The sequence below is a fragment of the Neovison vison genome, chromosome 2, assembly GCF_020171115.1.
Source record: "Neovison vison isolate M4711 chromosome 2, ASM_NN_V1, whole genome shotgun sequence".
NCBI lineage: Eukaryota > Metazoa > Chordata > Mammalia > Carnivora > Mustelidae > Neogale > Neogale vison.
Genome location: NC_058092.1, coordinates 202,671,699 through 202,686,050, shown reverse-complemented (window position 1 = coordinate 202,686,050; position 14,352 = coordinate 202,671,699). Strand labels below are relative to the sequence as shown.

General features: G+C 39.0%; 1 non-coding gene across 1 annotated transcript; it reads right to left on the bottom strand.

Moving 5' to 3' along the window:
* Positions 1–5,443: 5,443 nt before the first annotated feature.
* Positions 5,444–5,549, bottom strand: LOC122901492. The gene has a single exon (XR_006383509.1). It is a non-coding gene; the product is annotated as a U6 spliceosomal RNA (small nuclear RNA).
* Between the last annotated feature and the right edge of the window lie 8,803 nt (positions 5,550–14,352).

The following is a 14,352-nucleotide window of genomic DNA, read 5'->3' as shown; positions in this document are numbered from 1 at the left end:
CTCAGTTACCATTGTATTTAGGATTCCAGATGGGCTGTTTGGTCTGCCAATCGGATGCACCCTTGTGAGACTTCAGTTTGGAATTGAGATGAGTGGCAAGAAGGGTATGGCTCGGGGGATCCTTTTGCTGATGTGGATTGCAGCAGAGGAAGCATGTTTGGAACCAGCAACACTTAACAGTCATATAATGTTCTCATGTCACCAAAAGCAACCAGCTAGATAATTAGGTTTATTTGTTTCAGGAATTGCTTTCATTTTCACTAAAAAAGAAAAAGTATATATATATATATGTTCCCATATATAACATAAACATGTTCCCGTAGTCAAAACTGTAGCTGGGTATATTCTGAGAAATCTAGTTTCCATTTATCCTCTCTACTTCATTTCTCCTTCCTTCTTTATTTAACACATTTAAAAAATGAGTTGTTGGTTCATTTTTTCAGTATTTCATTTTGTAGCTTTGAGAAGATACATTTATCCCTGTATTTCCATCTATTTCTTATATATAAGGTAGATACTGTATTTACTATTATACTTCTCGCTCTTTCCCCCATGTTCTTGAGATTGGTTCACATCAGGATCCGGCATCTAGACTTTTGTCTAGTTGCTTTGTCTACCACTTCCAACACAAGGGGCAGTGGAGGAAATTCTAGTCCCCATTCAGTAATATACTGGCTCTGGGGTGGAGCTGCATGTATAGGAAATCAGATGTCCTTCAATTCTTCCTTAATTGAAAATTCTCTTTTTAAAAAATACTTTCTAAAATCAGAAATGGGTGTCAGATTTTGGCAAATGGACACAGAAACCATGCCTGTTATTTTTATATATTTTTAATTTAAATTCAATTAATAAACATATAGTATATTATTGGTTTCAGAAGTAGAGGTCAATGATTTATTAGTCTTATATAGTACCCAGTGCTCATTAAAACACATACCTTCCCCAATGTACATCACCTAGTTACTCTATCCCTCTACCTCCTTCCCTTCAAGCAGCCCTCCGTTTGTTTCCTATTAAGGGTCTCTTATGGTTTGTCTCCCTCTCTGATTTTGCCATGTTTTATTTGTTCCTCTCTTTCCCTATGATCCTCTTTTTTTTCTTAAATTACACATATGAGTGAGATCATATGATACTCGTCTTTTTCCGACTGACTTATTTTGCTTAGCATAACAGCCTCTAGTTTCATCCACATTGTTGCAAATGGCAAGATTTCATTTCTTTTGATGGCTGCATAGTATTCCATTGCACATATGTACCACATCTTCTTTATCATTCATCTGTCGATGGACATCTGGGCTTCTTCCATAGTTTGGCTATTGTGGACATTGCTCCTATAAACATTTGGTTGCACGTGCCCCTTTGGATCACTATATTTGTATCTTTGGGGTTAACATCCAGTAATGTGATTGCTGGGTCGTAGGGTAGCTCTATTTTCAACTTTTTGAGGAATCTCCATACTGTTTTCCAGAGTGGCTGCACCAGCTTGCATTCCCACCAACAGAGTAAGAGGGTTCCCTTTTCTCCACATCCTCGCTAACATCTGTCATTTATGACTTGTTAATTTTAGCTATTCTGACTGGCGTGAGGTAGTATCTCTCTGTGGTTTTGATTTGGATTTCCCTGATGCCAAGCGATATTAAGTATTATGTGTTTGTTGGCCATTTGTATGTCTTCTTTGGGGAAATGTCTGTTCATGTCTTCTGCCCATTTCTTGATTGGATTATTTGTTCTTTGGGTATTGAATTTGATACATTCCTTTTGATTTTAGAGACTGGCCCTTTATCTGATATATCATTTGCAAATACTTCTCTCATTCTGTTGGTTGTCTCTGGTTTTGTTGACTGTTTCCTTTGTTGTGCAAAAGCTTTTTATCTTGATGAGGTCCCAATAGTTCATTTTTGCCTTTGTTTCCCTTGCCTTTGGAGAGGTCTATAGCAAGAAGTTGCTGCAGCCAAGGTCAAAGAGGTTTCTGCTTGTGTTCTTCTCTAGGATTTTGATGGATTCCTGTCTCACATTAAGGTCCTTCATCTATTTTGAGTCTATTTTTGTGTATGGTGTTAGGAAATGGTCCAGTTTCATTTTTCTGCATGTGGCCATGAGAAATTCTTAATAAAGAGAATTTAACATAAATAACTGTTAACTAATAGAAAAGACAAAAGGACTACTAAGGCATCTGGGAGGTAGCAGAAACTGAAGGAAGTAGCTACCACACCTAGGGCTGGAAGAACACAGGGAAGAGGATAGATCTCATGGAATTCAGACCTCTGAGGAGCCCACTACTTGGCTGGTGCCAGCACCTGAACTCAGAGAAGGGACTCTGAGAAGCAGGACCCACACCTCTGGGAAGGGGGCCCTGGTGGACTGGATGAGCAAGGTCTGGAAAAAGAGCAAACTGAATTCAAAAGCTGCTGCTAGAAAAACCGCACTATCTGTGAGGTGAAGAAACAAGATGGAGATGATATGGGCAGGAAGAGAGGGAAGATAGAAAGGAGCAAACCTCTGCCTCCCATCCCTTAGCTTTGCACTCTCCCTGCAGCACTGGCAGAGCCTGAGGCGGAAGAGCGGGTCAAGCAGGAGCAGAGTTTGCAAGGTCCCAGCACAGCACGGAGATAGGAAAACTGGCACAACATCTGTGGAAATGACGTGATTGTTTTCTTATAGATATGGATATCTACATATGGAATTACATATTAACATAATTAAGCTAATACTGATTTCTTTCCTGGAGTGAATCCCATTTGGTCACGATGGCATTTTCTTTCTTTCTTTTTTAAAATTAATTAATTTATTTGAGAGAGAGAGAGTATGAGAGAGTGAGTGTGGGGGAGGGGGAGAGGGGCAGAGGGAGAGAAAGAATCTCAAGCAGACTCCCTGCTGAGACCATGACCTGAGCCAAAATCAGGGGTCATTGGTCAACCAACTGAGCCCCACAGGTGCTTCAACATTTTCTTAATATATGGTTTGCTCATATTTTATTTAGATTTTATTATTAGCATTTATAAGTCACACTGATTTATAGTTTTATTTTTAGGGCAGAATTTATCAGGTATTGATATCTATATTAAAATTTGCTTTATAAAAAGAGTTTGGAAATTGTAATGTTTACCCCCATGTTCTGTAATAGTTTAAGTAGATGGGGATTATCTGAGTATCCAAGATTGCTAAATTCCCCAGTGAAAACATTAGTTTTATTTTTTCCTATTTATTTTTATTGCTATAGATATTTACTATTAAGATTTTTTTCTCTGACTATAGCTCATCTGTATTCTATAGTCTCTAGCATGTGTCTACATATTTCTCCTTTCTTCTCCTATAACATCTGCTTGGCAAACTCGATGTGGTATCAGGTGCATAGATATTAATAACTACTTTATTTTCATTATGAATTATAGCCTTTAGCATTAAAAGGTATTTTTCTTATCCTGTTTATTGTGTTTTGGCTAGAATTCTACTTTGATAGCAGATATGTCTAGTATGAATTCTCTTATCCTTTAACTTTTATCCTTTCTGAATGTCTTTGTTACTTGTCTTTCTTTTCTAGAGCACAGATTTGGGTTTTGCTTTGCTAGTCAACTTGATAAAACTTTTCTTTTAAGGTAAACCCTTTCTATTTATTGATATGGATGACATGTTCAATCTCAGTTTGACATGCCATGTTTTAGTTGTCTTTTATTGGGTATTGACTTTTGTATTCAGGAAGATTTGTGTGTGTTCTATTAACTACCTCTATGCCAATGATTTCTGTAATAAAAGCCTTAGTCATCTTTTTCTTTAGATACTATCTGTTGGTGTCTTACTTTGAGCAATATGGAAATTATAGAAATCACTTCTCTTCCCTCTCTTTTCCTAAGCTTTGAATTTTATACACCAATTTTATATTATTATTAATCTTTGTACTACTTGACTTGTCAGGCTCTGTGACTTCTTTTACAACTTCAGCTAACTCTAAGAGGCAAGTACAACTCTAAGATGTACTTTCCAGCTACTCTGTGTTACCTCCTCATCTACTCTTTGATGAAATGTTTGTTCAAACATTTTCTTTCTTTTTTTTAAATTGAGTTTTTTGCTTTCTCATTATTGAGTTATTATTTGCAAATATTTTCTCCTAGTCTGTATTTAATCTTTTTATCCTCTTAACCTCTTTTTAGGCTCTGCTTTCCTTTAAGAGCAGAAATTCTTAAGTTTGATGAGGTCAAATTCATCATTATTTTCTTTTACAGATCATGGTAAGAAATTCTTATCTAAATCAAGGTCACAAAGATTTTCTCCTATGTTTCTTCTGTAAGTGTTATAGTTTTATGTTTTATTTATTTATTATCATTTTAAAAATATTTATTTATTTTAGAGGGAGAGAGAGAGAGCACGAGTGGGAGGGACAGAGTGGGAGAGAGAGATTCCCAAGCAGATCTCATATTGAGCAGGACGCTGGATGCTGGTCTCAATCTCAGGACCCTGAGATCATGACCTGAGCTAAAACCAAGAGTCAGACGCTCAACCAATGACTCCCAGATGCCCCAATATAGTTTCAGGTTTAAAATTTAAGTCTATGGTTCATTTTGTCAGTTAGCTTTTGCATATGGCACAAGGAATGGGATAGGTTATTATTATTATTATTTTTGCATATGACTGTCTAATTGTTTCAGCCCTATTTGCTGAATTAACTATCTTTTATCCATTGTATTGTCTGGGCACCTTGGTTAAAAAAAATCAATTGTCTATATTTCTGGTCTTTATCCAGATATACTGATTTCTCCTTAGTGTCTTTACACTGATACCACATTCTCTGGATTATTTTAACTTTATAATGAGTTGTGAATCAAGTCCTTTGTTTTCAGAGTTGTTTTGGCTATTCTCTTGTCCTTTGCATTTTCATATGAGTAGAATTTAGATTTGGATAGTGTGCTGTATTTATAGATCAGTTTGGGAAGAATTGATGTCTTCACACTATGGAGTCTTCTGATTGAAGTACATGTTCAGCCTCTCCATTTATTTCCATCTTCTGTAATTCCTTCAGTGATGTTTTATAGTTTTTAGTGTATAGGTCTTGTATTTTTCTCATATATTCCTAAGTATTTGATAATTTTATGCTATTGGTAATAGTTTTGTTTTTTAATTTCAAGTTCTGATTTTCTATTGCTACTACATAGAAATATGATTAATTTTTATATTGATCTTGTATTGTAAAAACTGAATAAACTCTCTTATTAGTTCTAAGAATATCTTTGTAGATTAATAGGAACTTTTGGTTGCATGAACTTGTTTTTTTGTGAATAAAGACAGCTTTTATTCTTCCTTTACAATCTGGCTGCTTTTTTTCCCTCTTCCTTGGCTTATTGCACTGACTGGAATTTACCAGTGATAGATTTTACCAAACTTCTGGACATGCAGTTTTATTTGTAGGAAGATTTTAAACTACAAATTCAATTTCTTTTCTTTTCTTTTTTTTAATATGGAATGCTTCACGAATTTGGGTGTCATCCTTGTGCAGGGGCCATGCTAATCTTCTCTGTATCATTCCAATTTAATATATGTGCTGCCGAAGCGAGCACTACAAATTCAATTTCTTTATAAACAAAAGGATTTTTAAAAAGTTATCTATTTTTTCTTGAGTTAGTTGTGGTGGTATGTGTCTTTAAAGGAAATTGTCTAGTTCATTGAAGTTGTCAAATTTATTGACATAAAATTGCTCACAATTGAATCTTTTATTATATCTTTTATATCTATAGAATCTGTAATGACAGTGCCTCTCTTATTCCTGATATTAAGGATTTTTATCTTTTGCCTTTTTTCTTTAGTTGTTTTTCTAGAATTTTAGAAATTTCATTGCTTTTCCCCCAAAAACTTACTTTTGGTTTTGGTTTCTTTATGTTTTCTTACTGGTTTTCTGTTTTGTATTTTATTGATTTTTTTTTTTTGTTCTGACCCTTATTATTGCATTGATTTTGTTTACTTTAGGTTTAATTTGTTCTTCTTTTTCTAATTTTTAGAAGTGGAAGCTGAGAAAATTGATTTGAAACTTCTTTTCGAAAACAGGCATTTATTGCTATCAATTACTGCCTACATACTACTTTAGTGGCATCCCAGAAATTGTGGTATATTCTGTCTTTATTGTCATTCAGTCTGAAACACTTTTAAAATTTCTTTTAGTTTCTTTTTTGTCCCACTGGTTATTTAGAAAGTGTGTTCCTTCATTTTAAATATTGGAGAATTTTCCAGAGCGTTTTTTTTTTAAATTATTTTCAAATTTAATTCCCTCATGGTCGGAAGACATATTTGATGTAACTAGAAAACTTTTACATTATCAAATCTACTTTATGGTCCAGACCATATATAGTCTTTCATGAGAGCTATTCCATGTGCACTTGAAATGAATGTGATTCTCTTGCTGTTGAATGGACTATGAATGTCAGTTAGGTGATGCTGATTGGTAGTTTTATTTGGGTCTTCTAAATCCTTATGTATTTCTTATCTCTTTGTTTCATTGGTTATTGAGAGAAGGATCTTACAATTATTGATTATATTGGCTTCATATATTTTGAAACTCTAGGTACATAAATGTTTAGGATTGTTTTGTCCTCATGAGGAATTGATGCTCTGATTAATATGAAAAGACTAATTCTGGTGATAATCTTTGCACTGAAATGTACTTTACCTGATATTAATAATAGGCAGTCCAACTTTCTTTATGTTTACCAGTTTATTAAAGGATGTGATAAAGGATGCAAATCACCCATCAGATGAAGAGATACTTAAGGTGAGGTATGGGGAAAGGGCATGCCCTCTCCAGACATACTACTCTCCCCTATCTCTGTGTGTTCACCAGCCTGGAAGCTCAGTCAAACTTTCTTTCGATTCAATGCTAGTATGCTGTTTTCCACTCTTTCTGTTACTATTTGCAAAACCATTTTTGTTTCTATCTGTATCTTTATGTATTTTGAAGCTTCATTATTAGGTGTACAAATATTTAGGACTTTTATATTCCTTAATGAATTGATCCATTTATCACTTTGAAATGACCTTCATTTCTGGTAAGGTACTTTGCTTTGAAATCTATTTTGTCTAATATTAATATAGCCTCTTGAGCATTCTTTCCAATCAGCATTAGCATGGTATATTGTTACGTTTAACCTTTTTGTATCTTCTTTCTGTTAAAGTGCATTTTTTTTTAAAGACTTTATTTACTTGATAGACAAAGACCACAAGTAGGCAGAGAGGCAGGCAGAGAGAGAGGGAAGCAGGCTCCCTGCTGAGCAGAGAGCCCTATGCGGGGCTCAATCCCAGGACCCCGGGATCATGACTGGAGCCGAAGACAGAGGCCCTAACCCACTGAGCCACCCAGGTGCCCCTAAAGTGCATTTCTTTAGGGGAGCATATAGTTGGGTCTTGTTTTTTTGACTTAATCTGATGATTTCTGGCCTTCGAATGGGATATGTAAACCATTGACATTTAGTGTTATTATTGTTGTTAGATTTAAATCTGTCATCTTAATTGTTCTGTATTTGTCTCATCTGTCTTTGCCCCTCTTTTTTCCTTTTGGATTACATTTTTGGATTACATTTTTTAAAATTTCATATTCTTTGTTGGTATTTTTAGTGGTGGCTCCTTTGTGTTATTTTAGTAGTTTAGAGTTTATAGTATATAACTTATTATAGACTACTTCAAGTAATATTATGTCATTTCATAAATACTCTAAGAACCTCATAGTATATACTTCCATTTGTCTTCTGGTCTTGTGCTATTGTGGTTATACATTTTATATTTACATATTTTATGTAATCCCACACCACATCATTATTATATTTGTTTAAAGCATAAACATTTATCTTTATCTTTCATAAAGGTATTTAAAGATTTATACTCTTTAAAGATATTTATATAATAATAAAAAGCCTTACATAGCTCCCACTAAGACTGTCACACAGCAGGTCCTCCATAAAGTTCTGTCAAATGAATGAACAAATAAATGTACTGATAAAAAAAGTGATTTGAGTGAAAATAGAAGTGTTACCTGTTCTGATTTGGGGTAGTCACATTTGCCTGGACCATACCTAAAAACACAATTTGCTGTTTTAAAAGCTACATAGGCAGACCAATCAATGTAGATGCTTTAAGAAGGGCATTTGCATACATCGGGGCACTGGTGGATGAGGTTGACAGAGTGAGGTCATGAACAGCAGGGTGGTCTGGTGGACAGGGCTGCTCCATGGATTGAGTCCACTGGGGGTCACAAGTTCAGGGGCCTACCACTTCTGAGACTCATGGCTTTTGGCAAGCCACTTAACTCCCCTGATGTGTTTGTCACTTAACAACCTCACATAGTTGGTCTCAGTCTCAAAGGGAATAATTAATGCAGAAGTTCTTTGTAAATGGCAAAGTGCTAGGCAACTCTAAAGGGCATTAGCAGTGCTGAGAAAGGGACAGCGTGAACTCAGAGTCTATTGCCTAGTTCTGGTGACTATGGAATAAAACTGGATTAATCTCCAATTTCCAGCATTGAGCTCCTCAGAAAAAGTGTCTAGTACCATGTTCCACCAGAAATTCTGAGCTTACTGGTGCTGACCTGACAAGCAGGGGACCCACCAGTGGGCTGAGGGTGTGCCACTTTGCAGTTAAAGCCTCTCTTCCCAGGCAGAAAGCATCTGTTTCTGTACAATAATTAGTCTCAGTCCACTAGTAGCATAATCACCAAAATGGTCCAAGCCATCAGAAAGACAGTGTTGGTTAACTCTATGAATGGAAGGAGGGACTTTACCTAAAATAGTCTCAGAAACTGGGGAAAGTACGGCTAGGCTGAGGATTTGTTGTGGGAGGACTTAGCAGATTAATTTTTCCCTTATAATGGGTTTCATCTGTGATTCAATCTATAATTCCAGGAACTCTCATTTCTTAGATCTGACAAGTTCTTCACCAGTAATGATGGAGACAAAAACCCGAAATGATTAAACAGGTGTTTCCCCCCCAGGTCCGGAGTCCCTCCAATTCCCCTAGTTTCCTCTTGAGAGAGCTCCAATCCATTCAGATCATGGGGAATTTACATTTGAGGGTCTGTCCAGTTCTACTCTGCTGAATGAGCTGGCTTGAAGAATCCCCCTTAGATGATGGATGATGCTGGCGGCAGAGAAGAGCTTCTCCCTTGTCCCCCTTCCCCAGCTCTATGACATTCTAGGGCATGAAGATTGGTTCCTGGGTTCTTCTGGGGCTGGAGAGGTTTACCTCTTTCGAGTCTACCACTAGGTGTAGCCACAGTGAAAAAGCAACCAGGCCTGAAGGTCTAGAGGTGTGTGTCTCTGTGCTTGTTGGTGAGCTCTCTTTCATTCTGGGCCTGGTGAAAGATGTGGTAATGCTGTGTGCTGAGAAAGGAGAAGCAATGACACATTTTTGGATAAAGATGCTCCATCAAGTTAACAGCTATCTTCATGACCGCAGCAAGGTTCTCAAGCTCAGTTGTCCACTGCCACCCTGGTCCTGCCTACCAGGCTACACTATGTGTCATTGGGCCTGAGGACAACATGGCTCTGCTTCTTTTTGAAACTTCTGGTTGAAGAGATGCTCCAGCAGCTAATTAAAAAAAAAAAAAAAAAGATTTTATTTTTTAATTTATTTGCGAGAGAGAGCATAAGAGAGAGAGAGAGAGAGCATGAGGGGGGTAGGCGTCAGAGGGAGAAGCAGACTCCCCACTGAGCAGAGAGCCTGATGCAGGAGTCCATCCTGGGACTCCAGGATCATGACCTGAGCCAAAGGCAGTTGCTTAACCAACTGAGCCATCTACACACCCCGTCTCACAGCTCATTTTTGTCTGTCCTGCCCTGGCTGCTGTGAGGCCACTTTGATGTACACAGTCCATTTCAAGGAACCTCATGGTGATAACCGCCTTGGAAGGCTGCTGTCTTTGACTCAGTGAGTCCTGGATTTCACCTAATAGAAGCATCAGGTTTACAACATCCCAGATCTTAAGGTTTTGAACTCCCCACTTGCTTTCTAGCAATTTCCACTTAATTGACCTTACGACTTTTGTAAGCTAACTACTTATAATTTCTGTATCTCTATTTGTCCATGTTCTTTTAGCATATTTTATTATTTCAAATTATGTGGTTTGTCATTACTTTGAAGGACTAATTTATTTCATGGAAATAGGTGGTTATAAGCCCCCAGTTTTTTACACTCCCCCTTAGCTGAAGCCATGGTTGAAGCATAAGCCACAAATTTCAAATAGTACATAATGAGGAGCCTTGAGAGGATGGGCCCTTATTGACACAAGGGCATTTGAGAGCACACACCACTAGGCCAATCATTATCCTTTGTTTATATTCCTCTCGGTTTATAGCCCTCTGCTGACCCTGCTCACAGTCACAGCCCAAATCACCCTTTGCCCTCATCCCCTGCTCCGTTCTCCTTTACTCTGTTCCGCACACAGGAATTGATTGCTGTTCATCTCTGAAACGCGAAATGTTCCCTTGACCTGAGTGCTTTACTTGATGTGTCCACAGGATGGCGCCCTCCCCTCCTTGGGTCTTTGTCCTAAAGTCACTTTCTCAGGGATTTGCCCATCATCACTCTTTGTAAAAATGTAGCTTCCCAGAAGCAACTATACCTTCTGCTGCTCCTTTTTCCTCTAAACTCCTTACCACCGTTGACATACTTTCTATTTTGTTTATTGTGTATTTCTCCCAACCAGAATGCAACCCTTAAGAGGACAAGATTTTTTTTTTTTTTAAAGATTTTTTCTTTATTTATCTGACAGAGATCGCAAGTAGGCAGAGAGGCAGGCAGAGAGAGAGGAGGAAGCAGGCTCCCGGCAGAGCAGAGAGCCCGATGCGGGGCTCGATCGCAGGACCCTGGGACCATGACCCGAGCCGAAGGCAGAGGCCCAACCCACTGAGCCACCCAGGCGCCCCAAGAGGACAAGATTTTTATCTGGTTTGTTATATCCCCAGTAACTGAGCGAGTGTTTGGCGAGATACAATGTGGAATGAATATTTTTTAATGAATGAATGGACATTATATCCTCTTACTCAATTAAGAATTCACTTGAAGATATTTTTCCTTCCATAGAATCTCTTCAAGTAAAAACTAAATGTCTCTAACAGAATAACTTTAAAACAACAAAAAAATTAATTTTCTACAGATATGTTTTCAAGCTCTCTTTTCTGATTCTTATTTTTTGGAGTTTTCTTTTTTACCGGAAGTAAAAGGAATGCTGGTTCATTGTAAGAAGTTCAAAAAAGGACAACTGATTTGAATTACTAATGACCCCACAGAGTTAACCATTGGTAGCATTTTGATGTACTTCCTTCCGCACGTTCATCTAAGTATGCACATGTGTGTGTGCACACATTTTTCTAGGAATACATAATCCTATGTATTTACGTATATATTTGTATCTAAGTTGGGATTATACAGTGTTTAATTTTATCAAGTAGTGTGCCAGAAGCATACTCTGTATCATTGCTTGCTTTTCTAAAACCTAATACTCAGAGCTGTCTTAATATTGTATCATATAATCTATCATAATTTATTTAACTAGTCTGCTGTTGTGGACATTTAAAAAATATTTTTTTGTTTTCATTTGAGTGAAAATTTCATTCATCTGTTTTTGTTGGGTTTAAACTGCTCTTTCACTCATTCTAATTTTTTTTTTTAAAGATTTTATTTATTTATTTGACAGAGATCACAAGTAGGCAGAGAGGCAGGCAGAGAGAGAGGAGGAAGCAGACTCCCTGCCGAGCGGAGAGCCCGATGCGGGGCTCGATCACAGGACTCGATCACAGGACTCGGATCATGACCTGAGCCGAAGGCAGCGGCTTTAACCCACTGAGCCACCCAGGTGCCCCCACTCATTCTAATTTTTTAAATCTTATTTTGCTCTTAAATTTTGCTTATAAATAATCTTCAGGCTTACTCTTTTGTCCCTGTGATTTTTTACATGCCATTTTCTAGAAGTCGTTCAGCCATCATAGCCTGTTTACCTTTAATTCCTTAGTTCTATCTGTTTCACTTTCTTGTTTTTCTAAATTATTTCCTTTTTACATGATATATCTTATAGTGTTTTTACTGTGGTCATTTGGGCAGCCTCCACCCTGGCTCTCTCAGAGACCTCTTCCTTTAAAGATCATCCTCAGAACCTTGGCAGTTTTCCCATGTGGTGGTAAGTCACAGTACCTGCTGGAATCACATTCGGGCCATCTCTTCCTGAAGAGAGGAACACCGAAGTCTAGACTCTCCAGCATGCACAGCCCCAGGCACGGGGGATGTGGAAATGTCATCCCCTTACCCAGCCTGATGGGAAGGGCTGACAGGCCTTGGGAAGCTGCTCTGTGGAGCGTGTGTAGCCAGAATACAGGCACCATGTTTCCCTCAGCCTCTGTCTCTGTATCACTTAAGTTTTCAGCTGGTTTCCTTTTGGGGCAGGGTAACAGTTTTGAGTCTTCTTGCCCCCCTCCCCCATCAAGCCCAAGGAAATGCCGGCTGGAGCAGGGATCACTCCCATTGTGCTCAGTGCCGAAAAGATCTTGGATCCTGGGGAATGAAACAGACCTGCCCCAATTTGCGCGTTAAAAATGAGGCTTGTTTCTTAAAAGTGTGGGGAGATGGCTGTTGATGGAATGCTCTTTTCTGTGTGTCAAGAGGGTCAGGGTGCTGACTGAGATGACGAGGCCCAGAGGAATGCTCCTTCTTCAGGTCACATCCACGGCCACAGCTCCCTGTGCTGCACGAGTGCTTTTCCCATTGGCTTCTCTCTCTGTTTTCTCTGGGCCGGGAGCTGCTATGTCTTCTGGTAAAAGCATTTTCTCTTCTTTCCAAACCCGGACAACTGCATGTCCTTTGGAGCGAGCCTCCCCTTGGCCCCTCTGAACCGATAGCAACTTGACTCTCTGGCTGACTCATCCTCTGTTCAATTCTGTGGCCCGCAGGGGTGTTCACATGGGGCCAATTCACAGTTTGGGCTAGGCACCTCAAAAGCCAATGATTCTCAGGAATTCAATGGATAGATTAATCTTTCCTTGCATGAATTGACCTGGAAGATGTCCCAGGGTCCAGACCCAGGGGAACTGAAGCGAAAACGGAGGCCTCCCAGGTTCATGGGTCCATTAGGGTATTTTGACTGCGCCAGGCCCTCCCAAGCACTAATATGACTTCTCAGTGTTTGTATCACATCACAGGTTATGGTTGTCTGATTAGATCAGCTTGCCAAGATAAAGGTCCTGATATATTGGCAGGAGACTTAGATTTTAGAAAACACATTTCCTCATATTTAAAGTTTTAAGCCGTCTTTTCTCTCCAGCTTTGTGTAGAAAATACCTTTGGCAAAGTCGGGTGGGCTGGCGCCTGTATCTGCTCAGCCCCAGGAGGACTGGCTCCTGCAGGAAGAACCTGCTTCTTCCAGATCTGATCTAGAAGTCTCCTTAATTGTGTGATCCGTAGTCAAACATAACATCCTCTGGCCAGTGTGCATTCTATCTACGTGGCTCTTTGGTCCCATTGCAACCCTGCTTTCACTTTGATTCTCTAAGCCAGGAGGTGGATGGTTAACTGAGACCTCTCACTAGGCCCAGCTGTGAGCTGGCGGGGCCCATCTAGAGCCAATGGGCCACCCGTCTAGGTGGTAGAGGGTCACAGTCAGGGGCAAGGTTGATTTTGAGGTTTGCTACAGTTTCTAAGTGAATTTTAATTTTATTGTCATAGCACCATTCTGATTCATTGACCCTCTAATATACTTTCTTGAGCAGGAGTAGAAGGGTCACAGTATCACGATGTGTGCCAGGAACTGCCTTTATCCTTGGGCATCCCCAAAGAGTGCTGGCTTGGGGGTCCAGGGAAAGCAGTAGCACAAATGCTGGGGCTTCGAACACTCAAAGCCTGACCCCCTTTCTTTTTGTAAATAGCAAATCCACCCGAGATTCTGTACATTCTGAATGAAGAATGAGTGTCTTCCACTGTGTTGAATAGCACTGAGGTGCATTTACAACTTGAAGTGTGAGAAATTCACCACCAGCTGGGGACCCAGACCAAACGGCTTTCACGCCGCGGTCAGGCTGCTCTGGCGCAGGAGTCGGGGTGCGCGGCAGACCTCACACCTCTGACAATCTTAACCAGATGGGGTGAGGGCCCTTCAGGTGGGTATTTAATTTCTAGACTTTATAGTATAGCCACACCATGAAATTCTATTGCTAGTATTTGAAAGCATGCTTTTGGACCTATTTTAAGACACAGGAAGTTGTTCATGGTGCAATACTAAGTTTAAAAAAAGAGGTAAGATCCAGAACTTCTTATTCAGTATGATCCCAGTTTTGTTTTTTCTGTATATGTCTATGGCAAAACCATTCATATTTTGAATGATGAGTCTATTGTAGG